Below are 10,007 nucleotides of genomic sequence, written 5' to 3'. Positions count from 1 at the left end.
ACCTGTTACCAACACTTGGGTTATGACTTACAACATAACATTTTCTCGCGCGACTCAAGGAAACCCATCACTCTTGCCTGTGTTGTGCTCTGCTCACAACTTTATTCACCGTAAGAACAACTGCTGAGTGTTTTCCGCATTTTGAGTCTGTTTGTTGTGGAAAATATAAAAAGTACGTGATTTTGACAACGAAATTGATTCATTTTAAGTATGAATTTTTGAAGGTTATGATGATGAATAATCATAACTACAAATAACTTATTACCGTTCAGCGATATATATATATATATATATATATATATATATATATATATATATATATATATATATATATATATATTGTAATGAATTATTCGTTCAAGTGTAAAAGAGTGAGAATCAGGACATTTCTTTCCGCATGTGTTTGTCTCCTAGACCTGACATGCATGAGTGAAGGTCGCATGAACAACTCACATCGGTCTTGCAACCAAGAGAAAGAACTTAAAAAAAAAATGAGACCAACAGGGAGTCAGTCGGGTATGGTTAATGATTATGACTATTGTCAATTGTAAAAAAAAAAAAAAACCGTGTGAGGAGGAGTAGATCACTCGTACGCCGAGGGCCGACCACCCCCCCAACAACACCGGAAACTTGTGGCATGAAAACTGGACTTTAGTATACGGCAGGCCGGAACTTGTCCCAGCGATCACCCTCCCTCGCTAGCTCGCCGTCTCTCTTTGCTCTGGAAATTGACTCGTCCTCTCTAGATAACTTCTCGACGGAGTCTTTTGAGTACCTCGAGTGTGAGTGCTGCGATAGACTCCCGGTGTGACTTGGTGGATTCTGGGGACAGTGATGACAAGAGTTCAAGTTAGCGGGAGACTGGTTAGTGCGGGTGCTGGTAATTAGCTAATGGAGGAGGCTTACTGCAGACTACAGAATGAGTATTTCCACGACCATTTCATTTTATGTAATGGAAATGTTGTTGAGGAAAACATGCATTTATTTCATTTACTGATTTATTTTTTGAAATTCTGAGGGTGCAGAGCACACACACTCCCAGCCATCTTCTGTTACTGAAGTGATACAAATGATAATCGACTGTATAATTGCTATAGACCTCACCTACGTGTTTCTTGACATGAAAATTAAAAAAATCGTAATATTTTGTGATAGAAATATCTGAGAGAGAAAATGATGGAAGTTATACCGCGAGTAGCCAGCCAGTTGTGATGTGATGAATGTAACAGTGTCAACGTCCAGACCGCCGTGATGAAGGTGGTGGAACTTCCTATGATAAGAGGAATCAGTGTGGGCGGCCAGGAGGAGGAGGAGGAGACTCTAGTGGTGGTGGAGTACAAAGCAGAGGATTGTGTGGAGGTAGTGTGCCAACCTGTCTTAGCCTGTACAAACAGTCGACACTCAAGCTTCCCCAGCAGCTGCGGCCTAACGCGCCGCCCTCACTCACCCACCTGACTGCCTGCGGCAGCACAAGTTAGGAAGATCATTTGATAATAGAGCCTTTGTTGATCACGTGAAAAACTCCGACCTTCATGATAAAAGAGACACAAGTCCGTTTTGAGACTATGCAAAGGTACTGGAGAGTCATGAGTGTTTCGTGCCGTTTGCCGCTGACGGTGGGTGTTAGTGATGAGAGACTCTGACTTGTGTCGTGTGTCAAGCAGTCACAGTAGTCACTGATCGCTGCCATACACCTGAGGTAGTACATATGTGAAGTGATTTTTCTGCGATAGAGACAGCGTTTGGTAATCGATCCATGTGCGCCTCCTACTTGTCTCCCGTGGTGATAGAGGCTGCAGGTTTTTAAGAATAGTTACTTCGTGGTGTGAAAAGTTAGAATCTTGTGTACACACACACACACACACACACACACACACATACACAGTCTGAGTATGGGAAGGGCTTTTAATGAAAGTTGACCAGGGTTCAGTCCCTCTCAGTAATATTGTCATACCCATCTTATCTCCATACCATTGTCTTCAGTATTTTTTTTTTACACGCATCTGAATATAAGCCATTGTCATATGAGGCGCCGTATTATTTCATATTTTTTTTTCCTTCTTTTCAACCGTAACAAAAGTGAGAATTAATTTTTTTAAAGATAATACCATTTTCAAACCCCATCGTGTCTGTAAAAGTTCCTCTTGTGCTGGTCTTTACCTAAGAAGCCGGCGACGGCAAGCGACTTTTAGTCTTTCTTTGTTCTGTTTTTTTTTTGTGCGTGTTATTCTGTCGTAACTATTGTGTCAAGATGTTCCATGATGTTCTAAGAAGCTTCTTCACAACGAGTGAAAGCTGCACAATATAACACGCCTTTTTCTCAAAAAAAAATAAGGAAAAGAGGAAAAAATGATGGGTGGTGGTTCACGTTACATCTAGAGTGCTATTAGAATTTGTCTCTGTGTTCGAGAAAAAAGAAGAAATCAGATTAAGATGTATATGTGGTTTACGAAAGGACAACTAGTTCTAAGGAACAACAGGATGCCATTTTAAAGAGAAGCTATACCATATCATGAGAAACTAAACGCTTACCAGTTTAAGAGAAACTACACACGACCCTGTCAGGTAGAAACTGTTTCCTACCATATTAAGGGAAACTTGTGCTATATCTTGGCAAGAGAAACTTGTACCATTGTAAGTGAAGCTTGTGTTATACCATTGCAAGAGAAGCTTGTGCTATACCATTGCTAATGAGGCTTGTGTTATACCACTGCAAGTGAATCTTGTGCTCTACTATTGCAAGTGAAGCTTGTGCTATACTATTGCAAGTGAAGCTTGTGCTATACCATTGTAAGAGAATCTTGTGCTATACCATTGCAAGAGAAGCTTGTGCTATACTATTGCAAGTGAAACTTGTGAAGTAAATTTGAGGTGAAACTGTGCACTACCGTTTCAGGAGAGGAATTATGCGCTCTCGTTTCAATGGAAATTAAAAACCAGCGTTGCAAAGAGAAACTACACCATACCTTTGACAAAGATATTGTACTCATCCAAAAGTGGATAGACATTTATGATTTTTTTTAAAGAGAATCTACTCTTGACCATTCAAGAGGAGGTGTAATCTACAGTTTTGAGAGAAACCTTAGTGTACTTAGTCACGAGAAATCAAATTATCTCTTTTTTTGAGAAGGGGGGGGGGGAGAGGAAACCGTATTCTATCATTTTTTAGAATTATCAGTGCCGTGCTCCTATAGGTAAAGCTGTGCTCTACTGTCTCTAGAGGACGTGTGTGTGTGTATTTTATTTTTCTTGGTGATACGAAAAAGCGAGGCACTGATATACTGTTATATCAGAGGGTATATACTCTGTGGTGTTACGATAGGGATTGTGCTGGGGATTATACTAGTTATAGTTAGTGTGTGGTGAGGTTCCTTGGGTAAATAATGCTCACTTTACGATCGTAAAGATAAGATGGTCAAAGATGGTGGCCAACGTGCGCTGCAGGTCGTGTGGAACTGGTCGTCCACGTGCAGTAGGGAAGTAACTATCCCCTTGATGCCTTAACTACTGGAACGAAGGTGTTGTACCGTAGTTAACAACACGCTAGTACTGGGAGAGGAAATTAGTCTCCAGTACCTTTACCGCAGTAAAGCTGTACTCTCTCTCTCTCTCTCTCTCTCTCTCTCTCTCTCTCTCTGAAATCATGTGGAGTGTGGAATGGTTCATTTTTTATACCTATTCAGAAATCTCCGTATTGCTTCATATATATACCTTCAACCAGCCACCGGTTTGTCACTCGCCAGTAATAATGTTTAGATTTATCCACCACTCCCTCCACCATTCATCTCACCCTCTGTACACCCACTCATCCATCTATCCATTCACCAGTCATTTCATACGTCTGCCTATCCGACCATTCGTCTATCCTTCCACTCACCGGATTATTTACCCATCTGTTCCAGCCGTCCATTCCTCTCCAGTCTCACCATTCATCCATCCATCCACACGGGGGTAGATGGATAGATGCTACTCTAGGCCATGAGGACGCCCACTGGAGAAGAACAATCATGTTTAAGAAAGTCTTCCATTTTGACACTCGCCTCTTGTCTTAAATATCATCATGATTCTTTTATATATATATATATATATATATATATATATATATATATATATATATATATATATATATATAGGGTGTCAACGGGCGGCCAGCCAGAGTTTTTGACACGCTTGACACATGACACAAGCTTGACAGTACAAGTTCTCAAGTAACGTCGAGGGTGTTGGAGGTGGTTGGTTTCTAACACATGACATTACTCTTTTCTTTTCTTTTTTTTTTTTTTTTTTTTTTTTGAGAGTGAATGAGTCCCAGGCCTTAAAAACCTGCCGAGAATCGAGATGGTCGCCATGCTTGTCTAAGTTGGGGTCTTTATGTCAAAAGTTGTGTTGGCCGGACTCATAATCTTCTAAAGCAATTTAGATTTTACGTGGAAGGTTTTTAGTTTTCCCCATTTTTTTTTCCACGGAGGGTCGTTTGCTGCTGCTGTTCTTGCCATTCTTCATTCCTTGAGTTATGCATTTGTATTTCATCCTAATTTTGGGCGTCATGTATTCAGATACATAGATTCCAATGTTTGGAATAAGATCTTGTTAAATCTTGCATGTTGCAGTTCAGTGACGACTGTAGTGTGCACAGTGCTTATAGATGAAAATAAAGCTTGGTGGATTAAATTAACGATAGTGTAACAGTGGTGCTCAAGGCTACAGGCAGTGAACATGTACCTAAAATACTTTACCCTCGCGTTTTCATGCCTCCTGTATAATTGCAGTTTACTGTTCATAGACCTTGTAGGCTTCTCTTAGATCTACTGTGTTATCACCATATGGTGTTAAGCAGTAGGTCCTGCAACTGCGCCTCTCAGAAAAATGGAGAGAAAAAAAGGCCACATGTAATGCCACATGTAAGAGTTAAAAGTTTATAGTGTGTGTTTTACAGTACTTCCTCACCTTAATCCACACGCTTTCTTTTTATATTCAAGTATTTAGTAGCGTAACAAGTGTCTGTCTTCGTCTGTATAGTTGCCTGGTCGCTCAACGTCAGACTATATATATATATATATATATATATATATATATATACACTCACGTGTGCGTGCGGTTTAGATTCAGGCACATTTTTCACGTCACCAGACAGATGCTCACCTGTTGGAATTACAGTCGGTTCTTAATTCCATGTTCTTCAGTAGGAATCTCTCTGTGCACTCAAACCTCAGAACGCAGATACCGTGCGTGCCTCACACCTCAAGACTTATAGGTACCATGTGTATCTGACGCTCACAAAACGATAACTGGTTTCCCATACGTCACGGGAACGTCTATAAATTCATTGTTCGTATAATTTTTTTTTTTTTTCTCGAGCGCGAGTGTGAGTTATTCCCAAGTAGAAAGCTGATGTTCAGTTGTTTAGTATGTGAAGAGAGACGTTTATTGCGGTCCATATGTACAAAGCACATGTGAACTTCTACAAATAATATTTACCATATATGCATATATATATATATATATATATATATATATATATATATATATATATATATATATATATATATATATATATGAGAGAGAGAGAGAGAGAGAGAGAGAGAGAGAGAGAGAGAGATTGATAGGTGTTACTGGATTCCGCCTACTTGAGTACAGTCTCGTCAATGAACTTCTCAAACAAAGGATTTTACATTTTCCTGCTGATGGAAGTATCGCAGGCTTGGAATGCAGGAGCCTTTAGAAAGGTCCTGGGTAACACCAGGAGTCTTTCACGGAAATTAGCCCTGGGTAATTTTATATATATATATATATATATATATATATATATATATATATATATATATATGTATATATAAACTTACGTTATCAGAAGCGTTTCCGTAATTATCGGACAAATGACAGTAACAAATAAGACGCGAAAATTACAATACCGGTAATGATGATAATGATTATAATTATGATAGTAATAGTGATAATAAATAAGTCCCTTACCTGGACCTGCGAGAGTGAATCATGATGATGAAGGCAAGAGAGTATAGGCAGGGTAGCCCTGGGCTAGTTAAAGGTAGGTTGGTAGAGGGAGAGAGAGAAGGCAGGGAGGGGCGTCGTCTTAACATGCAGCGGCCGGACACTCCCGTAGGACATTTTTACGGCGTTATAAAGTCCAACTCGGTTGCACACACACTCTCCCTCCCTCCCTCCCTCCCTCCCTCCCTCCCTCCCCACACAACCCCCCCCCCCCTCCACTACCACAGGATTTCCTTGTTTCTTCGTCTGTGTTCTTGCGTTCCGTCCTTGCTCCCCTTTGGCAGGGCGTCGGGGCACACTGTTCGGCTGGCGATGCTTTACGAGTCAATACATATTTATTTTTGCTATCCATACTCGACTTTTTTTTTTAATCACTTATATTCGTACGTCAACTTTCCGTATCTCTTCTTTTTGTAGGATATATGGCGTTTGAAGGATTCTGTATTTTTTTTTTTTCTTATGTGAAATTTTGATATAGCTGGATTTTTTTATGTTTTAAGTTATAGATCTTTAGGTAACACAGACGCAGCTGTGAGTGCATTTATATTGTGTTTGAATAAATATGAACAGCGCAGGCATGGAAACATTTTTTTTTTTTAAATTGTACCGAAATAATGTCTCCTTCCCCTCATGTTAGTCGGTCATCATCATTGTCCTTCGATATCTATATGTTCCCCCCCTCCTGGTTGTAGAAGTAGATGTAGACATCCCGGTGAAATAGATGTATCTTAAGAGTGTGCAGCGGGCAGGTATGTCTGCGGACACCGTCTCAAATATATACTGAAGCTTGGAGACAGTTGTACACTAATGATAATTATCATGCATGTCTAGCGTGTCAGTGTTTGAATGTAGTTTCATATATATATATATATATATATATATATATATATATATATATATATATATATATATATATATATATATATATGTAATCGTTTCCGTATGGGACATAAGGTGTAAGAGCAGGTGTGAAGGTGAAGACAACATGAGTAGTGGTGTGTGTAGTAAGGGGATGTGTTGACGGCTGAGTTACGTGGTAACAGCGAGGGGTGCACAGAACCCTACCCCCTCCCCTTCCGCCTCCCCTCCCCTATGCGGTGTCGGCTGCTACGCTGTGTGCGGCCACACAGCTGTTTCTTTCCTCTACCGCAGTACTCACACAGCGGGACTCGAATCCCCGCCCACAGCTCTCTTGCTCTCCCTACCCCCGTCCCTCTCTACCTCCTCATCCTCCCTCCCCCCCACAGCGCATTGACTCCTCCCATTGCTTTCCTACCCTCCTCTTCCTCTCTCTCCCTCTCTACTCCACCACCACCGCACCGCTGTGGTATTCCACCACCCCACGTCCTGGATGGCTCTTCCCCTCCACAGTTCAGCGACACCTCCACCTTCTGTACATCTTTAGCTCACTCCTCCCCTCCATCATGACACTCCACTTACTATACTCTCACTCATCCCCTCCTCCATCATGACGCTCCACCCACTACATCCTCACACGCCTCTCCTCCATCATGACACTCCACCCATTCTGCTCTCACTCCTCCCCTCCGTCATGACACTCCACCCACTACACCCTCACACCTCCCCCTCCAACTTGACACTCCACCCCTCCATCATGATAATCCACCCACTACACTCGCACGCCCCTCCTCCATGACACTCCACCCACTACTCTCATACGCTCCTCCTCCTTCATGACACTCCACCCTCTCTGTTCTCACTCCTCCATCCTCCATCATGATGCTCCCCCCTCCACACTCTCACACCTCTGTCAACCATCATAAGGTTCCACTCACTCTCCTCACCCCTCTGCTCTGCGACACCTCATCCCTACCCTCATAACATTCCCCTTCATAACGTGAATCTCTCTCTCTCTCCCTCTCTCTCTCTCTCTCTCTCTCTCTCTCTCTCTCTCTCTCTCTCTCTCTCTCTCTCTCAGCTACTCTTTCCCAGCCCTCAGAGCGCAAGGAACTTTTAACTTTATTTTTGTTCCTGTCCCAGTAACTCTCTCTCTCTCTCTCTCTCTCTCTCTCTCTCTCTCTCTCTCTCTCTGACCACGCTCCCTGGTAGATTGTTACCTTTCAGAGAATCACCTCCTTTTCCTATTTTCATGCAGTCGGTAATTCGTTGCAGGCATCTTTGTGACGCCACGAACAGTCTGGTGAAACGTGAAACGTACGTGAGACGCATTGAGGTATACCGTCGTTCTTGTTATAAGCGTACCTTGTCTTATTAGTCTCAAGCCTTATATATATATATATATATATATATATATATATATATATATATATATATATATATATATATATATATATTTATATATATATATATATATATATATATATATATATATATATATATATATATATATATATATAATGATTCTAGGATTTTCTACTTTTTTTTAGAAGGGTATTGAAATGTTCTATCAAACTGCTGTCGCGCATGGAAAGTTACGAAGATGTCCCGTCCAAAAGCTGTTAGAAGTAGGAGATGATTTAGGGTTCTTTATACTGTGGCACATGGGAAGTTACCGTGAGGTTGCTTGACCTGTCGTACTAGGGAGGTTACAGAAGGGTTCCTTGAACTGTTTTTAAAAGATTCCTTAAACTCGCACATGGGCTGTTACTGAAAGGTTCCTTAAGCTGTCGCGCATGGGTTGTTACGAAGAAGTTTGTTTCCAATTTTATTATCTTGCGTTTGTTATAGAGTCAAGGGGACGACGACGACGCATTAGCAATGTCGTGTGATGGGTATCGCGCACATGATGGCATCGGAATGATTTTGGGGTGCAATAGGTTTTCCTTTTTACTGTGTGTCCAGCGAAGTTGTCTGGGAGTCTTACGTGCGCATGGTCTATGCCATCATCAGTCTTGTACTGTTACTGAATTACATCTGCGGCTCTGCTACAGCAAGCCGTTGCTTCTCCTCAGGTGCTCTCCTACGCACCGTAAACCCCATTTGATAATGCCAAGGAGGTCATCTTCAAACGCAACTACGGCGATTGGAAAGGAATAATAATGTCAGAATTGGTGCAATATCCTCACTAAATGATCTTCCTCTGTGTGTGCGTGTGTGTGTATATATATATATATATATATATATATATATATATATATATATATATATATATATATTCATTTATTTATGGAACTCCGAAATACTCAAGAAATTATCGGGAACTGTTTTCGCGGAAAGTGACTGATAATGTTATTGCTTAATGAAATACTTTGGACGGACAACATGCCGAGGAGAACTCTGAAAAAAAAAAGAAAGTAAAATAAAGAGGAATAATTAAAGTGTTTCGTTCTTGAGGAACCCCAGGGTTTGAAAGGATGACGTCACAGCAGTAACGTGGAAGCAGGAGCATTGCAATTGGCGATGACAACAGTCATGTGGCAACAGAAGTGTCCACAACAGTAATATCACAACAGTGGTGTCACGCTAGTAATATAAAAAACGATCGTTTCGCAACATTTTGTGTCACAACAGTAGCGATACAACAGTTGTCATCCGTAATTCACTCTCGTATGTTTTTAACACCTTGCAGGATCAAACAGGCTCCTTAAACTAAGAAACTTGTTTCTTACTTTGATAAAAAAAATATGATAAATACGGATGGAAAAAGAATATATTACTTTCCTGTAGACACCATTGACTGTGGACATTATGATGGCTGAAATATATAGTGAATACATAAGGTTCCTCTTAGATGGCCCACCTGTACAGTGGTTTGCAGTTATGTGGTCAACCGTTCCAGAGCTGCTTGATGAAGAGTTCTAGAGTTTTTCTTTGCGTTCCATGACTGCGTTAAAAGTGCCCCTTTAGATGCAGTTTGCGTTCTAACGTTGCATTAAATGTATTCGAGAAGTGTGGTGCTGTTCCAAAGCTGCATAAGAATTTTGCTGTTGTAATTTGTATTCCAAAGCTGCATTTATATAAGTGTTGCAGGGATGTAGTTTGTGTGTTCCAGAACTACATTAAAATTGTTTCCGACT

At 40.9% G+C, this 10,007-nt stretch overlaps 1 protein-coding gene across 6 annotated transcripts in view; it reads left to right on the top strand.

The window, feature by feature from the left end:
* Positions 1-10,007, top strand: part of zfh2 (Zn finger homeodomain 2) — a 932,335-nt gene that overhangs the window by 268,710 nt on the left and 653,618 nt on the right. The window lies entirely within an intron of this gene.

This window comes from Panulirus ornatus, chromosome 11, assembly GCF_036320965.1.
Source record: "Panulirus ornatus isolate Po-2019 chromosome 11, ASM3632096v1, whole genome shotgun sequence".
Taxonomy (NCBI): Eukaryota; Metazoa; Arthropoda; class Malacostraca; order Decapoda; family Palinuridae; genus Panulirus; species Panulirus ornatus.
The sequence above is the reverse complement of the archived record's forward strand: the minus strand, read 5'-3'. Positions and strand labels throughout refer to the sequence as shown.